Raw genomic sequence first — 19,294 nt, forward strand, 5'->3', positions numbered from 1 at the left:
AAATAGCAGCTATATTGAAACAAAAAACTTGCTTACTCTAGTTCCTCATGCCCTTGGTGTTATTTACTACAAATACTGCCATACTATGTACAAATTTATATCAAAGATAAACCTAGCAATATAACAGCTGAGTTTTGATTCACACATACTCTGGCTGTTCCAAAGCAAGAGACAATATGTATATCAGGATTTCCCACAACTGTAGGTCTGTAACTTGGATTCTTCTTTATTACAAACTCAATGTTTTCCTCCCATAATGTAAGAACTTCACTTACATTTTCTGCTTATTGAAACTCTCAGCTAGCCTGTGAAAGAGACCTTGGGAGCACTTTTGAAATTCTTCTGAAAAAGCCACCCTTCAGACAAAGTGCAGCAGGCAGCTCTGGGTAGTAACCAGTCTCACTGTTATCCAGGATAGATCTTTATATTGATTATAGGGAATAATCATTATGCTATCTCTTCAGTTCTTACCTGTCCTTTGTGAAACACTTATACTACCTTCTAATAAACTGGCTGGCACACTTCCACTTAAGATGTGGTAACATCTTAAGACTTTCTGCATTTCAAAGTATTTTTTCCCGGACTAAACCCTTCTGCAAAGAGTAATTTTTGTGTAGGAAAAGTGCTTTACCTGAATCACAAAGAGGAAACCCTTTTCTAGACTTCCAAGTTTGATTCTTTAAAATCCTTTACCACTGTGCTTATGTATAGTTATAATGCTGGTTATAGCACATTATTGCCTCAGAAACCTCCTTTAATACCTCCTTCCTACAAAAAAGCAAGTCATAATTTTACTTCACACACATTCACCCATATTAAGACAGATGAATTTTACAGACTATACTCATTCATCTTAAAAACCACAGTTCAGCCCCTTACTGTTATAAAGAGAAATAAACAGTACTTAGCACTTTTGTTATGGCTTATAAACTCAACCTCTTTCTTCATCTGGTAATTAAGCAAAAACCCTGTTTTCTATTTGAAGCTAAAGCACACAGAAATGTAACAGAGCAAATGATCATATTAAATTGGGCAAGATACTTCACTTTATGTGCCATGACTGAGAACTGACTGGACATATATTTTTACCCCCACATTTTTGAAATACAGAAGGCATTTATTACTCGCTGCGTGAGTATGAGGGACACACATTAGCACCACAGAGTTTAGATTTACACCTTTTCAGTATCTTTTTTTAAAGCAATTTAAGTGATTACTTAGAGGTCTTTGGTAGGACTGCTAGTATACGGGTTCCCAACAGTCTTAATTTTCTTTTTTTTACAAGCAGATTGCTAAACATTATCATTTGGCAATAAAACAATACAGAAACCTTTCCACAATGTTTTTCCTAGTAAGATAGATTTGCTTGAACCCTAGAGCTCCTGTCAAGTTTCTGACAAAGTTCTCTGCCAGTCAAATTATAACCGTGAGTCCCCCTGACACATTAAATAAAAAAATACATTCTGTTTTTGTAACGCATGTTAGAATATTGTGATAATAGAAAGGTGGCTTATACACTTCACTACACTTATTTCTGAAGCTATCATTCTTCAAGTACAATAGTTGACATTTACTAACAATACCTAAATGCTAGAGCTTTTATATCCAGCTCTGACATTGAATGCCTGCGTGTCTACAACCTTAGCAATCAACAGCTTTGAAATTTTACTGAGTTGAAACCTGGATTCTAGTTCCTACTCACAGAATTTATCTGTTAGCTATATAATGAAAAAAAAAAGAAGCAAAAGCAATCCAGTGGTGCATCCAAGACATCCTCTCATATTCACTGCATTTTAGAGTGGTTATTTCTTGGTTATTTCTCCCTCAAAATTACTTGTTGTGCTGTAAAAACACTAACCTGCTCTTTCTGTAGGATACAGGAGTTATTAATTAAAGATGGCAGACAGAGGCATCAGTGTTTCCCCATCTGCACAACCCTAAGCACTAAGAAATGCCTGCAATCACTATTACTGTCCTTTTAAGGAGAAGAAGCACCTCTCATAGGCATTTACTCCTATAAGAACAACATGAGATTTCTGGTTGATGAATGAAAAGACATTTGAAATTTACAGCCCTGAGTCATTCTCCCAAACCCTAAAGAGGTGTGACACTCAGACTAAACACTGTACACCTGACATTTTCTCTTCACCACCTTGCTGCAGCCACTCAAGGAGCAGCAAGTCTTCTGACCAGACCTCAAAAAACAATTTCTCCATGAAGCACAGAGAGCTGAAGTGCTCTAACCTGGCAGACTAGATTGGACTGCTCAATTTCCCTGAATTAAAATGCATGCCTGACCATACTTGGTATATTCAGAAAAATCCTAACCGTACACAACAAAAGCAGTCAGTGACAAATATACATTTATTAAAGAGCATCTTTAATGTCATTTGGACACTGGCTTCAGCACACTATTGAATGAGGAGAGTAAGGACAGTCAGGAAGAAAAAAATATCTTGTAAATCAGCATTAAAAATGACATTATAATAAAGCAATAAAGGGTACCTGATAAACAAGAGAAAAAGCTATTTAGATTGTAAAGCAGATTCAATTGGCTTCCCAACCCTGTGTAGTAACAAGTTTACCATTAATCCATAGAGAAAATATCAGTGACAGACTGAGAGGACTATAGAGCCAGTCATCACCTGTCTACATATATATCAAGAAATTGATTCACCACATTGCTGGATTTCAACCAAGTAACTGGCCAACCTAAGAAAATTCCTTACAATAAAGCACCTTTATATGATAATTTAGCTACAAGGTAAGATATATGTCTATTACATAAAGTGATTATTGACTATGAGAAGCTTTCAATTTAGCAGAAAATTACTTTGTATGAGACCTCTCCAGAGCTAGTGACAAAGGTTACATTTTGCTCTTTTAATGCACAGTAAAAGAGAATGAGGCTTCCACTGGCCTACTCTATATCAAATCATCAAAAAATAGAAAGAAAGTTAAGTAAGGATAAAATTCTTCACACAGATTTTCACATTCTGTCCAAAAGTTAAATCTCTCCACTCTCCCCTTGTCCCCCAAAGGAGGGCACTGGAAATAAAATTACTTGAATCTGAAATCCACTGGCAGTATTTTTCTCACCAGCTACATATGCACTTTAGCAACGAAGACTTCATGTTAATGAAGATGCAAAATTCACTGAAGTAATGAGAAATTAACATACTAAATGTTGATAACTTTAAATAAAAAATAAACAATTTAAAAAATTAAAAGTTATACTCCTCACCCATTTAAATTAATTATAAATTATTTGAATTTTTACCAACTATATTACAAGAAATTAAAATATGGAGGATAGATAGGACAATAAGAGAGACTGATAATTGAATCTAAAACTTGTTACCTTGAAACATTAACAAAGGTTTGAAAATTTAAATCCACTTACAAAAAAAAATCCACTTAAAGAACAACTTTATGTCTTTTATTTATTAATATTCTAATAACTTCAGGGACTGTGTGGAAAAAAAATTGAACAAAAACTTTCACAAGATTAAAATAATGAAAGAAAACTACTGGTCCAGCAGAAAACTAAAACTTTAGCTTCCAGTCTGGTGTCGTTTTGCATTCAGCATTTTCATAGTGGATTTCAGGCTCAACGTGCTAAGAAAATATGTGCATATAAATAACTTTTTTTCTTTTTAAAGAGGCTTTTTATGTACTGGATATGATTTCGTTTAATAATGAGATACTATTAGAAGTGAAGGATTACATACCCAGAGTAAAAGTGGTATTTCTTTTAACTACAGATGGCTTAATGGAGAAAACTCTTGAGAAAGAAACTGAAAAGAATAAGGTATTTGAAAACTATGTAAAACATGAAGAAAATTAGATTTTCAACGGTTTTCCTTAGCAGTCCTAGCCAAAATACATGTCATACATAGTCAGTCCTCAAATCCTGTAAATAAAACAATGTAATCAATTAACATTAATTTCTCATTAAAACCTACTTGTGTTTAGCCACTTTAACAGCAGTGACAATAGTAAAATATTAAATAAAGAGAACCTACCACTGTAATATCTACAATATGCAGTATACTTGACAGCTTTTGCTAGTTCTGAGGACCAGAGAGTTCCTGCAGAAGAAAAATCACACAAAAGTACATGCAATTTTTACTTTGCAGTGTTGCACTATCCTTGTACTTCCCTGCAAAAAAATTATTATAATGTAAAAGACTGATTATTGATTTTGAGGAATTGGAGGTATAATACAATACATTAATTCCACACATTACATAGTACAACCCCTTAGAAGACAGTAAATGCAGAATTTAGTCAGGTTTGGTATTACCTCTTCACAGAGGATGGCACAAAGATAAAAGCTTTTGCTTTGTTCTGTAAAAGTTCATGATAGTGGCTTGAATGTCTAATTCCAGAAACACCTTGCTTATGACACGTATTTTCCCCCCATTTAGCAGTGTTTCTACTGTGGTTATTGAGGGCTTTCCAACAATAAACATTCCTACTGACATTTAAACTTCTATTGTGAGTCTCCTCAGCATCCACACTTGGCAAGCGTTAAACACGTAAAGACATTTATTCACCATCTCAGAGTACAGAAGGAACGTTAGGAAAATGCAGAATAACTTCAGGAAGGTTTGTTTTTTTTTTTTTTTTTTTTGTCGTTGTCAACTTTTGTTTCTCCTTTGAAACTACTGGAGGTTCAGTATGCAATATTATTTTCTGTAGCTTAAATTTTACTGTGTGTGTTTTGTCACTGTAGATATTTTACAAACATGATAGGCATTTCAAAAACGCTGTCATATAATAAACAAGGATATCTTCACTGCAGTGAAGAAATAGAAACAAGGTATTCACTGAAATGCAAATTGACATTAAACCTAGAGGTGGCCTCCCAAAAGAAAGATTGAGATGAATTACCATGACAGTGATGAAATAGCGTCTTATACCTATGCACCCAGTGTGCATCTTTCCTAGGTAAGCTGACAAGTGTTTTATGTGACTAACACTCTTTACTGGCTTCAAACTGGCTTTCAGGCAAAAAAAAAAATAAAGAGGAATAGGCTTATAGGTGTTATTCTGAGAAAGTGTAACTGCTAAGTATTGCATCCTCTTAAACAGATCATAAAGAAATGAAGAAACAATTTTGGTCAATAGACAGTATTTTAATCTGAAAAACATAATCTAAGAAACATAATGAAGAAACAATTTCGGTCAATAGACAGTATTTTAATCTGAAAAACAGCATCTAGTTTCCTTATCTTTTCCTCATGATTTATTCCTTCTATGAGAAACTTAAGAAAGAAGAGCTGCCACACAGGTTTCACAATAAATCTTGTTCCAGATTTACAGGTTATTCACAAAAAATATTGCCTGAGACTCAGATTTGGCTCCCGAAATACCAACTTAGGAGTATTTCTATGGGGAGGTTAAGGGCAATGACACAGTCAGAGAAAGGCTCAGAAAAAAAGACAGCCATTCAACTTACAAAGATCAGGATGCAGCACTCAGGGTTGACCACAGTGAATTAAATTACAAGTTATAAATGCAGATAGCTACAACAACAGCAGGAATACAGTCACACCTGAGAAACAGGTGCAACCAAAACAGAAGACCAAGAGGGAAGACCTGTTGGCTGGCTGGAGAAAAGTAATTCTAGTAGAGAAAAGCAGCAATAGAAAATTTCTGTAGCAAAAAATTACAATAGCTAGCTGCACACTGCTTACTCTATACCAACTTATTTATACATAAACAGCAAATAGGATCCTCAGTGATTTGAAAGCCATAAAATTTCACATACAAAACAGGTGGTAGAATGGTGCATGCGTGAGTGGGAAAAAAAAACCCAAAACCCAAACCTAAGATAAAAGTGAGAAAGCTTAAATGTTAACTACATTTTCTAAGGTTCCAAACAGCAAAAAATATTGTCACATGTTTTATTAGATTGCTACTTACATAAATGCATACATTTTGACAAGACAGGGGAATCTTATGTCCAACACAAGGATATAGCAGAATCTGTACTCATTAAATGCACATGCCATATAGAACAAGAATCCTGTCCTGCTCTCAAACTAAGTCTCTAAGTTTTCTGGAAGAAGACAGCAGATAAAAAAAAATAATGATGAAACTATCACAAAACCTTCTGATTACAGAATATGAATGACACCAAGCATGAGGCAGGAGTTCCACAAATCTTTCTTCTAATGACAATGGTGGCTAAAGTAGATTCCATCTCCACCCCTACTTCGCACCAGCAAAACTAACTGGAGGCATTGAGGTAATTCAATGTGGTTGAAAATGTTTCAGGGATTTTTTGGATTTTTTTGTTTTTTTTGAATATCAGAATTACTAATTTTAGATCAGCTGGCTGTGTGCATAGTCCTCTAATTCAACTGAAAAGGCTGTTAGAGAACAGAAATAAACAGCCAAATAATTTGAAGAACTTAAATTTTCTATCAAGAAAAATACATATAGAATCAAGGTTTCAAATGCCACGTACAGTTTTTGAAAATGAGATGCAAATATTCAGTCAGGAAAAGAAAACATTCCATTTGAAAATTTTATAATGAGGAAAAAAGCTTTGGGAAAATACCAGTTTTCCTTTCACTAATAAATTTCTCATTCACTGCCTAAAGATAGATACTCTCTCTGTAACTCTACGATTATGACAACTAGTAGCTGAACCAAAAGTTGACAGAATCATTCACAATATTACTCTACATGACACTAGCAGCAGTGTGAAATTGAGTGTGATCACAGCACCAGTCAATTCTACTGGTTCAGGGAGTTTTCAGTTTAGGTCAATTTTATCTTCTGATGCTCAGGTTCTTCAGTCCCAGGGTAAAGAAAACAGACAGAGAAAAAGACAGTAGAATGAAAGACTTTAAAAAAGTAACAAGGCCAGAAAATTGTAAAATTACTAAAAGCTCTTCTCCAAGAACACAAAACCCACACAGCAGCATAAGGTAAACTGTGCATCTAAAGAGTAGCTCTCCCCCACCTAGCTAAAACTTAAAGAAGCCTCATATTGTTTAGGACATTCATTGCATGTCCTCTAGAAGGTTATGACAAGGTCTTCAAGAGACAATCTTCATACCAAACGTATATAGGATTTTTTAATGAAAATAATTTTTAAAAAGAAATCCAAACTTTCCACCCACTCCCTTCCCTTGGTGACTAACCTCTTTGCCCCAAGACCTGCCAAGGTGGTATTTTAAAGCATTCTCTGCTCTCTTCTTAGCACTCCTCCTTTTCTTCTTTAGGTTAAATCCAATCCTCACTCCTTCACTTCCTGCTAAAGAATAACTACTTGTCTTCTCCCTTGATTGTTTTAACAGCTGGTGCTAGTTTGCCAATCACTCTCATGCAATCTCTTCTCATTCTCTAATTTCTTCCCCACTTTTCTGCACAACAAATCAGAAAGCATAGCTGAGAAAATACTAAATTACAAGTATTCAGTAGTGAGCCTAAGGAAGGGTGGTAACACCTGACCCTTATTCTAGCCTCAGCGCAGCTAATCCTAGTTATTGCTAAAGTCAACCCTAACTAGTCAGTCTTTAAGAAAAATATAAAGTAAAATCTTCATTCTTGAACACTTTACAACAATCTACAATTCTTTTTCCCAGGGCCACATAAGCCACAGTAAATCTCTTGCAAAGTGAAGTAAAATTAATTAGTTTTGCAGCTGCAAATGAACATATTTTACTTCCTACTGAAATGGAATAGGAATACATTTGCAGTTTAGTCTGAAAGGTAGCTAAAAATGCAATTAAATTAGCAGTATCTTTTAAGTGAATGGACAGTACCTTCTTACCCATGGTACCTAATTCACAGACTACCCTGTGCCTGCACCCTAAATGAGCAGATTTGCTGAAATTAAAAAAATAGTATGAATCTCTACTGACTACCGCCTCTTAACTTCAAAGCTTGATTTCCCCTTAGACCATCAGCTAGTCCATTTCAATTCTCATCCATCTATTTTACCCCTTTCACTGTAGGAAATAGTTAGAAATACTTAAAAATTATGGTGGTAGGACTTGTATGTTCCTTGAATACATACCTTTATTTTAGTCTAAAATTAGGGCTAGTAATCTCTGCTGTCCAAGAACAAGCTATACCCCAATGATTTACAGGGGTTAGCATGTAACTGAAACAGTATTTCATATGGTTGCTGAGGTGGGACTTACTGCAGACATCCACCAAAATGAAAACAGGATTTTTTCCAAAAAGAAAAGCATGAAACAGACTTTGGTTCCACTAAGATTATGCTTCAGATCTCCTGTTATATCAAGTTGTAATCCTAAAAATAGAAGCAGACCTCATCATCAGATTAAACATGCATGCAGTATCTGCAGGAACAAGTTTTGAATGGGTTTTCTCACTCATAAATCAGTGCAATTTCTGATAATTTTGCTAACAGTTCAAATTATTTAATCTGAAATCATATAGATAATGGTCAGTCTACCATATAGTGGAATAATGTCTTTCAGAGCTGATTTGGTGGTGTTTCAGTCTAAACTTCAACAAGCTTCCCTGCTGCTATGACCCACGGGCAACATCCACTGTCAATTACCACATACTTCATACTTTCTTCCTCACCCAACTTGCTTCAAAAGTGGATAAACACACCCTCAATCCCTTTCTGGCTGGCTGTCTTCTCCTGACTGCGCCCTGCTCCCTGCCCTTGGAAACAGCTGAAGTTCTTTTGAACATCATTAAGGCTACATCTCAGTGTTTCCCTGTCCTAAGGAGAACAGGGTAACTCAGCCAGATTGATGTGCCACCATGTATTTCTTCAGAGATGAAATCAATTTGATTTTTAACACCACTTTAAAGACAGGATGGCTCCTACACACACAGAACTGTCAAGGCGTAGGCGTCTATCTGGAGGGAAGAGCAACTTGACCACTTCCCCTGGTGTTCAAACTGCTCCTACTCCAGCTATTCCATAGAGATCCAGATCACACACAGTGAGATGGCTGCCCATCTGCCCTCTGCAGATCTGTCAGTCACAATGCCATACTCTGGAACACAGCTCACCATTCTTGCTTTCTTGTACCCTTGGAGGAAGTAAAAGCTTCAGCTGGTCTTAGGTATTGGTACGGACTAGGACTGTAGCAGAGAGCCACCATGTGTGTGACTCCACAGATTTCCTTAAACTGTCCTTGCATTCATTCCGTGAAGAGAAAGAGATGCTGCTCTCATTAGATTGCTAAAATAGAAATATTATGATCAGATTTCTCTGGGCATCTTATAGGGCACTATTTAGGATTTCTGCAGAAATGCTTCCCGTTGAACAGGCAAAGTTAAAATATTCTTGTTTGCTGAAAGCATGTTTGCTTAGGCATAGAACTTCTAATCAACAGGAGAACATTACGCTGTTGTAACATTTGATTCAATTTACATTACTGCCTAATTAACACTGGAACATTTAGCAGCTATTAGAATAGACATTCTCAAGAGTTCTAGATTTCACCAGCGCTCCCAAGCAAGTATTGGTTTCATGCAATACTTCACAGTTAAAATCTGAATCAACAAAACTAAATTATCTTTGACTCCATTTGAGTTTCTAGAGGAAATGTATTTGCAAATATTCCATGCAGATCTTTCTACATGCTAAAATAGAAAACACTTCCTGTGTTTTAAAACAATATTTGAAAAATCTGTCTTATTTTTTTAATAGATGGAGTCCAAGTTACTTGGGGTAGAAGGTGCTAGATAAATGAAATCTCTGAAGAAATTTGTAAAGCAGATAGTGTCTCTTGCTAAGATAATTAAATAACACTGTTTTCCACACAGAAAGCATACATAAGCATTTTCAAGTATGCAACAGAGCATGTATGTGTTAAATGAAGAACAGTTTCCTCTTTTTTGAAGACTAGCATTTTATCAAATGCTAGTCTTCAAAAAACCTAGTTCTTGGCTATCCATCATTAAATTCCTGAAATCATAGTCCAGAATTAATGGGTTCACATGTAAGGCTTGGTTTATTTACAGACCTGAATAAAAGAATACAATTTTAGAAGTGAGAACATGTCCATGGCTTAACAGAGCTGCAATTTAAGTTTTGTATGAAATTATCTTTATAGCACAAATAAAAGCATAATTTAATGCTTTAGTCATTCTGATAATTTGCAAACTGTGACTCACCTAAGCCTATAGAATGTTTTAGTTCATAACTTCAATTGCTGTTTTTAATGAAGTAAAAACAGAAAAAAAATCTCAGCATATGTAAAGCAAACATATTTTAAAAATCCCCATAAGTATTGGCTTCCAGAACTCTTATTTCAATATCCATCACAGGTTGTTGTTGTTGTTGTTATTATTATTAACTACACTAGACATATTCTCTGATACTGAATTTCTGAATTTCACAGACCCTTCACCTCAACGCATCAACAAACATTTTGCTTGTTTCTTAAATATGTGTTTTACCTGGTATGAGTTGTAGCTGTAGCTTCCAAGTCAACCATAGGGTATTTTACTGTTATGATAGAGGCATGCCCAGAAGCTGACATTCCTCATTTAAGAAACAATGTATGGTAATTAGACAGGATTTACGGACTTCTTTCCCTTTCCCTCAGTGTTAAAACTGAATTTTCCAGGTATAAAATTTTCAGGTTCATCCATCTGGAATTTTCAGTTTAGTAAACACAACATTTCTAGAAAATGTGTATAAAACTCCAGTATGCGTTTTTTAGGTAGTGTCTGAAGAGCAGAAAGGAACTTCCATTGTAGCAAGGACAGCAAGGACAGTAAGTTTAATATTAGTATAACAAATGGTAGGGTGAAAGAAAGATTTCAAGTGCTACAAATTGGAAGCAATACAAAAGAATATGCTTAATAATGCTAGGGAACCTTCTTGCATAGATTCAAAGAAAGAGAACTGGGAAAGATCGGGGAAAAGTATCTACATGTTATACAGAAGAAACATGTCTGTGTTTCACTAGAAGGATTTTAAAAGCAGAGTTAATTTTCTTGTAAATCATATGCTGGTATCATTTTAATACAACCTGCAGAAAATAAACAAATAACCTCCCCCCCACCCCCAGCACTATACTATCCAGAATGTCACGGAGAATACTTTTTAATATCCCTTTTGTCTCAGAGTTGTGGGGTTTTCCCCCTCAAAAAAAACCCCTCTACAGCATTTTTTCACACACTTTGTTTTATTAAAGACACATAACAAATCCAGATGTCAAGACATCAATGTTTTGTCAATCTCTGAAAACACATTCAGCTATCTATTTATCACCTGCGTGCAAAGTCATACTTTTGTTCTGGAGGAAATCCAATTTTAACATTAAACACCATCTTCATTTAAACTAACATTTTTACAGGAACTGAGGAAAAATCCAGAAGTTCTATTGTTATGATTTTTCAGAAACACTCATTTGGACAGCACTGACTGGAATTCGGGTTCAGAAGTCAGCAGCAATACTCATAAGATATGTTTGAATACTTTGGTGTGCAAGAATAAAGGAAGTCTTTGAGAAATGTACAATAGTGAAAAGAGCAAGGCTGGGATACAACACAAAAAGATTTCTAAGTGACAGCTATAGCACCCAAGACAAGAAGAAAATAAATTAGTTTCATAATTATGAATGTAACTTCTGTGAAGCTCACCATTTTCACTGACTTGGGAGACACACACTCCAAGCCCTTTTAGTATTTAGGCCAGCATTTCAGGAGCTTCTTTATGCATTTTTATACCTCAAAGGAAGCACAAATCTATATTGGTAACAAAAACTCATGATTGACTGAATAAAGCATAGGTATATAAAAGTCCAGACATACTTTACAATTTTAATTATGTGCTATTCCCTACAGTACCTCTTAATATAGAATATCCTATTTAATTTGTGAAGTTAATCTCTTATTAAATTCAATTTCTGGCACTTTCCTTAAGTATATGTCTTTGATTAAGATAGTGGAAAACATTTTGTCTCTAGAAAAAAATAAAAACAACCGCAAACGTAAGATTACACTGTGTTGCTTCTTGTTATGCCAACTTTATTACATTAAGAAAACTTTTACAAAATGCAACAAGTTTATACAGTCATTGTATGAGTTTCTCATAGAACATTTTCAAGTTGTGCAAGAAACATGAGAAACGTGAAGAACCAAGAGTTCTGAAAATACAGTTTAGCTGCACTAAGTTGATTTACTTATCACTTCATTACTGAAGTATTTAACCTGGAATATTATTATTCAAAAAAACAAAACACCTTAGCTGTTTAGTTATAAAAGGATTACGAGAAAAGTGTTTTTACACTATCCCTTATCCAGTCTCCACAATATTAAACAGCAATTTTTTCTGATCAGAGTTAAGTGGCACAAAGAGACACAGAATTCAAGTATTAAGGGGTTAGTAGCATGAAATTCAAGTTCAATTATCAATTCAGTCAAATGATGTCAGTTGAAGATGGAAGCAGATTTCACTGGACAATATGTAAAATATTGCCACCCCTTTGGTTTGTTTCACGCATATTTCTACACCATTTAGCTATATTTAACTATTAAAGGAAAAGTGATGAAAATCCAGCCTACTCTTAACTAATGCTCTAAAACTGGGCAAAGGCTGTCCCAGTGCTGCTGGCCAAGCTAACACCTTAAGCTCTTGCAGAAGTGTTACCATCACTGTAATATAACTATTTAACATTCTAACACTTTATTCAGCTCCTTAGAAGAGTGGAGCTTCCTATTTTAAGAAAACCTGCCCATTTAAATGTCATTAACTATCCAATTAGTACAGTCTGTTCCTTGCTAGCTGCAGAGTACTGGGATAATCTTTTAATTGTTAGCCACTATTGAATAATTTTAGCAATTACACTTTTATACATTCTCTGGTAATTGAGACAGAATACCCCTCGAATGTGATAATTTTCCAATACTCGGTGACAAACAGAACAACGATCAATTGCAGAAAAAATACGCGTGTGACCAGAGGTAACGCTAACACTGCAGGGCACCGCGTCCACCTGCAGCGCCCGCAGGAAGGCGCGCACCGCCGGCGCTCCCCGCATCCACCTGAAGGACCCGGTCCGGCCTCTGCGCAGCGGGTCCGGGGCTACCGGGCCGCTTCTCACCGCGCCTACGGGCTCCGCTCGCCTCACTGCCTCAGCCGAGATAAACCATCGCCGCCGCCGCTCCCCACGGCTCCACCTGCCGGGCGCCCGCGCCCCGCAGCGCCCACCCGCTCCCTCGCTCGCTGCCTTCCCCGCGGCGCCGCCACCGCGGGGCGGGCAAAGCCGCCCGGCGCCCCGGCGCGCATCTTCCGCGCAGCCGGGTGGAAACACCGTACCCGTCCCTCTGGAGCATCGGCAACTTTCTCTCCTTCCTAAGAGGAGGCGTGCCTCCGGGGGCTGCAGCCAGGCTCTCACAAGCAGCCTCATGGCACAGGCTTCCCGCAAGGCAAACCCCTGGAGGTGCTGGAAACAAAGCGGGATTACCTGAAAGGGCACACGTCTGCTCGCGGCTGCCAGGAGCCCCACGCCGGCGGGAGAGGCGCCCTCCGCCCTCCCTCCGCAGGACGGTGCCTGTTGCACGGGCCCCGCGGGCTCCCTGCAGGGCAGAAACCAACTTCGCTCCGCCGCGCACCCGCGCCGCCTCCGCTCCGCCAACTCGCGCGGGGAGAGGGGCCCCGGGCTGCGGCCCCGAGCGCCAGCAGAGCCGAGCGGCTCGGACAAATCCCCTCTCCCGACAAGGCTGAGCTGTGCTCTGCAGAGTGGGACCCCCCTTTCCAGCCCCCCGCGGCTTCCCTCTGCGCAAAACCAATTAACCTCGAGCGCTCGCCCTCCCGCAAAAGGCAAGACAGGGGGTGCGGGAGGCGACAGGAGGCAAAGTTTGATAAATGAGCAGCTCCTGCCGTGACAGGTGACTACGGAGCGGAGGCACCCTCCGCGCCGGGCTGGGCAGAAGTGCGGCAAAGAGGCACTCACCTGTCCGTTGCCCTCCGGCAGGCGCGGAGGGGAAGGCGGGCAGGCGAGGGACACAGCCCCGCGCTCCTGTGCCGTCCGTCGGCCCCAGCAGCAGGCAGGATGTCGGGCAGAGGGCCCGCAGAGCAGCGGGGCCGCCCCGGGCAGGCACCCGTCAGTGGAGCAGGTGAAGCGGGGCGGTCGCCGCCGCCGGCAAGCAACACGTTTGGCTCTGAACTTTGCAGCTCCAGTCACAAACAAACAAATAGAGCCCAAGAAGGACCTCTCCCATCCGATCCCAGCCTTCTCGGCAGCCGCTGCCTCTCTTATTGGTGCGGAGGTTATTTATTTATTTGATTTCTCCCCCCTCCTTCCCCTCCTCCCCTTCCACACACCCCCCCTTCCCTTTCACTTCCCCTATCCCTCCCCCCTCCCCGGCCTTCCCTCCCCTCCCTCACGCCGCGCAGACAGCCCCGGTCCCAGCGCGTCGCACAGCGCGGCCCGGCTGCTCTGCGGCCGGCGGCAGCGCCGGGTGCCGGGCGAGGGGCGGGCGCGCCGCGGGGAGGCGGGAGCGGAGGCGGGCGGGAGCGGGGCAGCCGCCGCACCGCTGCCCGGAGATAGCGGAGAGCGGGCGGGAGGTGCTGCCGGATGCCCCGTCCTCCGCACCGGGCAGCGGGGGCGGGAGGACGATCTTGCTGGTCACCGCAGGGACAGGGCAGCCGGGTGATCCTACTGGTCACCGCAGGGGACAGGGCAGCCGGGCAGGGGATGGCTGGTGATCGGGGCCGGGCAAGAGGGTAGCCGGCATGTACCGGGCTGCTGCCGCGAAGAGCCGGGGGGCCCCTACGGCGCTCTTTTGCGGCCCTCGCCCGTGGGGAGCTCCGGCGGCCGCGGTGCGGCGGGAGCGGCTCGGCCGCGGTGCGGCAGCGGCGGCGCCCGGAACGTGCGCCCGGCGGCCCCGGGCGGGAGCGGGGGCGCAGGAGAGGATGCCGCGCTCGCGGTGTGCGCATCCTGGCAGAGCCGGGGGGTGTAAGTGCGTCTGTATGTGTGTTTATGTACGTGTGTCTCTGGCAGCTTTGCACGCAGCTTGCTTCCAAGGAGACCCTAGACTCGCTAGCCGCAGTGTACTTTGTGTGCAGCGCTTTTTCGTTTTCCTCAAGCTTATGCGTGATCAGTGCAGCGCAAGCTTTATTTTGCCTGTGTCTTGTCTTATCAGAGCTGAAGCTTTGTTTGCTGGTTTGTTGCCCTTTTTCTCCCCCGTCTCCTAAATCCACGTGCAACTCGAGCAACAGAGTAGGTCTCACCTGTCCATTCCTTAGGGCCAAGCACACCGCTCTGGTTATTTTAAGGAAAGGGAACATAAGTTAAAAGGTGGGAAGGAAAGACTCCATGAAGGATTCCTTTCACTGCTCCTGCAGTATCTGTCCTACCTCAGTTTCTCATTGCAGCTGACAGTGGAAAAAATACTACTGTCCCACAGTGGCTGTTTTTATACTGCTATACACACACGTGACGGACAGAATATTGACATTCTTGTCTTCTCTTCCATCTCTCTCCTTTTAGAAAGTAGATATGCCAGTGGAAGGAAGGCAACAGAAGTGTAAAATCTGTGAAGTTGGTACAAACTCTTCAAAATATTTGGGAACGGTATATGGGGATGGGTGTGTGTGTTACCTGGTTGGTTGTTTTTTTCTGGCTAAAATTGCCACCCTGCTCTCCTGGCAGTAAACAGGCATTCTGGATGTTCTTTTTCATTTCCAGGGGAAAAAAATCCAAAAAAACCAAACCAACAAAAAACGCACCAAACCATCAGTACAATAAACAAACAAGGAAATAAAAAATGTGCTTAGAAAATAAACAGTTATTCAATAATATTACTAGGAAGGAAATAGTCAATTATACTCCTATTTCTGTTCAGGTGACAAGACATAGAGATGTAAAGATTGCTTTTAAGTCAGTCAATGAATTTATGTAGATTCATCATTTCAAACAGACAGTACAAATCTTTCTTTGTGCTGCAACTTTGTAATTCTACCTTTGTCAACTGAAGACTATAAACTAGAAAGATTAATGTACATTTTGTCTTCAGTAGTAAGTGCTATTGTCAAATGGGGAGAACTTCTTATTCAAAGAATTGGATCAATAGTTGACTTTGTTTTGAAGCATTTATTTAAGAAGCTACTTAAAAAGAGTGAAGTTCATGCTCTTAACATCCTTAAAGAAATCTCTCAAAGGCAATTATTCTATTTGCCAGTCTAGCGGTCACTGCCATGTAGCAACAAAAAGCATGAAAGCTAGATGTGGAAATCCCTTTGGGTTCAAGCAGTGCTTTCTCAATGGAAGAAGAACAGTAGGAAATTAAAAAGTGAAATGCACTTAAAAAAATCTGTTTGAATATTTTAAACAGGCTGCTTTGAATAGGTGAAGTTTCATCTCTAACCAGTAAGCTTCAAGGTCAATGAAATGCAAATGACAGATGCGCTCCGTGCCTGAAAGAATGCCACCCACTTGAGGTAACATTTAGGGAGAAGTATTTAAAAAGTTGACCACATGTTATTTTAATCTGTAAACTCTGTGCTCAGCAAGTATTTGTTCAGAGGAGTGCAGAGTGTCTTTGACTGGAATAAACTACTACATTTTCAAAATATGGGAGGTTAATGAAGATGCTGTTTTATTAATGAAGGGCCTGTAACGTCAGTTGTGCACATCAGTGAGAAGACAGTGAGTGATGTCAGTTAAATTTAGTCTGACACTTACACTGTAATACACCATGTGAAATTTCAACTGTTACACAGATCTTAAAAAACAACTTCATTATATGTAAACCAAGGCTCTTTTTATTTTTATAGAGATTCCAAGTAAAAGAAGCAGTATTTAAAGCCCATAAAAAATTGATCCTATACTAGCATATTATATCTCTGTCCATGGAAATTAATTCATTAGGCTGCTGGATACACCTTAAAAGAACTTTGATTTGACTAAGTCAGCTAATAATCAGTTTTGGTGGCTACTTAATATATTAACTGATCACTGGAATTATTCAAGCAGAATATTATTCTGTGTTCTGGAAACTGAAAAATATGTAAGATGGAAAGGAATGAACAACTAAAGTTAAGAAAAGCAGGCTTAAGAAAAGGAATAAAAACAGAAAGGAAAAAGGAAGACAAAGCTATAAAATTTTAGTTTCCTAAAATTTCATCTTGTGTTGTTTACTTGCCTTCATTGGGCTTCTTTCATCACTTAAATCCCTGTGATCTCACACTTGGCATTTTGGAGTTTTAAAGAGCTTCAAATTGAGACTACTTTAAAAAAAATAAACAAAAGCACCTCCTGCTGCCAGCCACACACACTGATACAACCTTAAAAGTACCTTTCTTTATTTTCTCTTATAATGGCCTGAGTTTTGTTTGGACTCTTTAAATTACACTGTTAAGGGTTTAAAGAGCTGCTAATATTGCCTATGGCTACTGTTACACATCCCATGAAATGTTTTTCAGAAATCCATCTGACAATCTCAGCAGAAAATTAAGTGTATGTGTTAATATTTTCAAATTGGTTAAATCTGACCAAGTTCTAGTTAAATATCAAGAGAGACACCTAATCAGTAAGAAGTTTCTACAAAACATATATTTTTTTTGCCCTTGGCCATGTTATCTGTGTAGGAGGCTTTTTACAAAAACAGATGGATTTTTCTTTCACATCTGTACAAGCAAGTTTCCACTCCTTTTTCACATTTTTTTCAGGTAGCTGAAATGCTTTTGATCACAATTTATAAATATGTCAGGAAAAACTGTGGGTAAACTAGCAAGAATATATTGGGCAGTTTGAACTTTAAAATTGTGTCAAAAGTCACATGTTGCCATGTTACAAAGACTCAAGAATTCTACATGACTGCATGTTAAATTTATGGACAGATAACATTTAATATGTTATGAAATCTTACTTAGTTATTACAGTCTTATAAAGATTTAATGAATAGGTTTTTCAGCTAGCCAGAATTTGAAATATTTTACTGCTATGAGCATTTCAAACTCAAGAAAAGGCACAAATTCTCCCTTTTTCAGGTGCAATAATCAGTGCATGGTATTACCTTACCCTGAGAAAGGGTTACTAGAGAATTCATTCTTTGGAATGTTCTGCAGTTTATATAACCAAAGCTGAATATATAAAAGTGATCAGTGGTGTGCTAATGTTTTGTATTTTAAAGAAAATGGATGCCAATAAACAGGTATGTAATCGGGAAAAAACACCATACAACTGGATAAAAGAAATAAAATCTGTAACCTTTTAAGAAAAGGCTGCTTTGTTGGAAGATGATTTGCTTCCCTGTGAATTAAACCTTTAAGCTGAGGTGATATGAATATATTTGTATAATGAGTTCAGGGTCTGACCATTTCTTGCTTTCCCTGTTTGGTTAGGAGAAAAAAATTTCTTCTAAGGAAAAATATAGCCGCAGGATCAGGTCAATGGCTTCTAGATAAAAAAGAGCAGCTGCCTTTGGTAGTGGGAATTGTCTGTTTCGTTTCTGGTGACTGTGAAGATCTTCAACTTCTGACCTCGTCCCAGTCTACAACTTCCTAAAGAGGCACACTGGAGAGGCAGGTGCTGATCTCTCTCTGTTGACAAGCAATGGGACATAAGCAAATGGAATGAAGCTGTGTCAGGAGAAGTTCAGGTTGGACATTAGGAAAAGGTTTTTTACTGAGACCACAGTCATCACTGGAAGAAGCTTCCCCAGGAAGTGGTCACAGCACCCACCGTGTCAGAGTTCAAGGAGCATCTTAATGATGCTCATAAGTCTTATGGTTTCAGTTTTAGTTTTAGTTTTAGTTTAGGAACAGGGAGTTGGACTTGATGATCCTGATGGGTCCCTTCCAACTTGATATATTCTATGATTCTATTCTATAAAAGACAGGGATATCACATGGACCATTATTATTATTGTAACTCCAAAACAGTTGTGTGTGGCCCCAGGTGTCACCAGTGTCCGTCAGCAGCCAGGAGGAGCTTCTTATCTGTGTCAGATGCACTGGCAAATTTTTGTGTACATCACAAAGGAAGCTGAAAGAAGTACTTATTTTGTGTATTTTGAGGATACTTGAATACCATTCACTGCAATATGTTGTAATTGTCATAATCCTCTGGCAGTTGTCCACAGGATAGTGCTGCCCAGGTCAGAGCTGTTTTTTTTGAATCAAAAAAGCTTCCAAACAGGTGAGTTTATGAGCACATTGATGGCCTACTGCTGCAAAACATGTCTGAAGTTGAAACTGATGTGCACTGCATTATAAATGTTCTGCTGACCTTGTTTGAGGTATCATAGAATCATGGAGTGGTTTGAGTTGGAATGAACCTTAAAGACCATTTAGTTCCATCCCCATCCCTGCCATGGGCAGGGA

General features: G+C 39.4%; 1 protein-coding gene across 15 annotated transcripts in view; it reads right to left on the minus strand.

The window, feature by feature from the left end:
• TENM3 (teneurin transmembrane protein 3) overlaps positions 1-14,245 on the minus strand; it is a 1,284,378-nt gene extending 1,270,133 nt beyond the window's left edge. For 13 of the 15 annotated variants that reach the window (XM_030947662.1, XM_030947654.1, XM_030947660.1 and 10 more), the window contains exon 1: positions 13,920-14,245. The gene's annotated coding sequence lies outside the window, so the exon portion shown is untranslated. Of the gene's footprint in view, positions 1-11,604; positions 11,925-13,430; positions 13,718-13,919 lie in introns of those variants that run through there. The other 2 variants (XM_030947661.1, XM_030947663.1) reach the window with 2 other exon arrangements.
• Between the last annotated feature and the right edge of the window lie 5,049 nt (positions 14,246-19,294).

Source organism: Camarhynchus parvulus, chromosome 4 (assembly GCF_901933205.1).
Source record: "Camarhynchus parvulus chromosome 4, STF_HiC, whole genome shotgun sequence".
Lineage (NCBI taxonomy): Eukaryota > Metazoa > Chordata > Aves > Passeriformes > Thraupidae > Camarhynchus > Camarhynchus parvulus.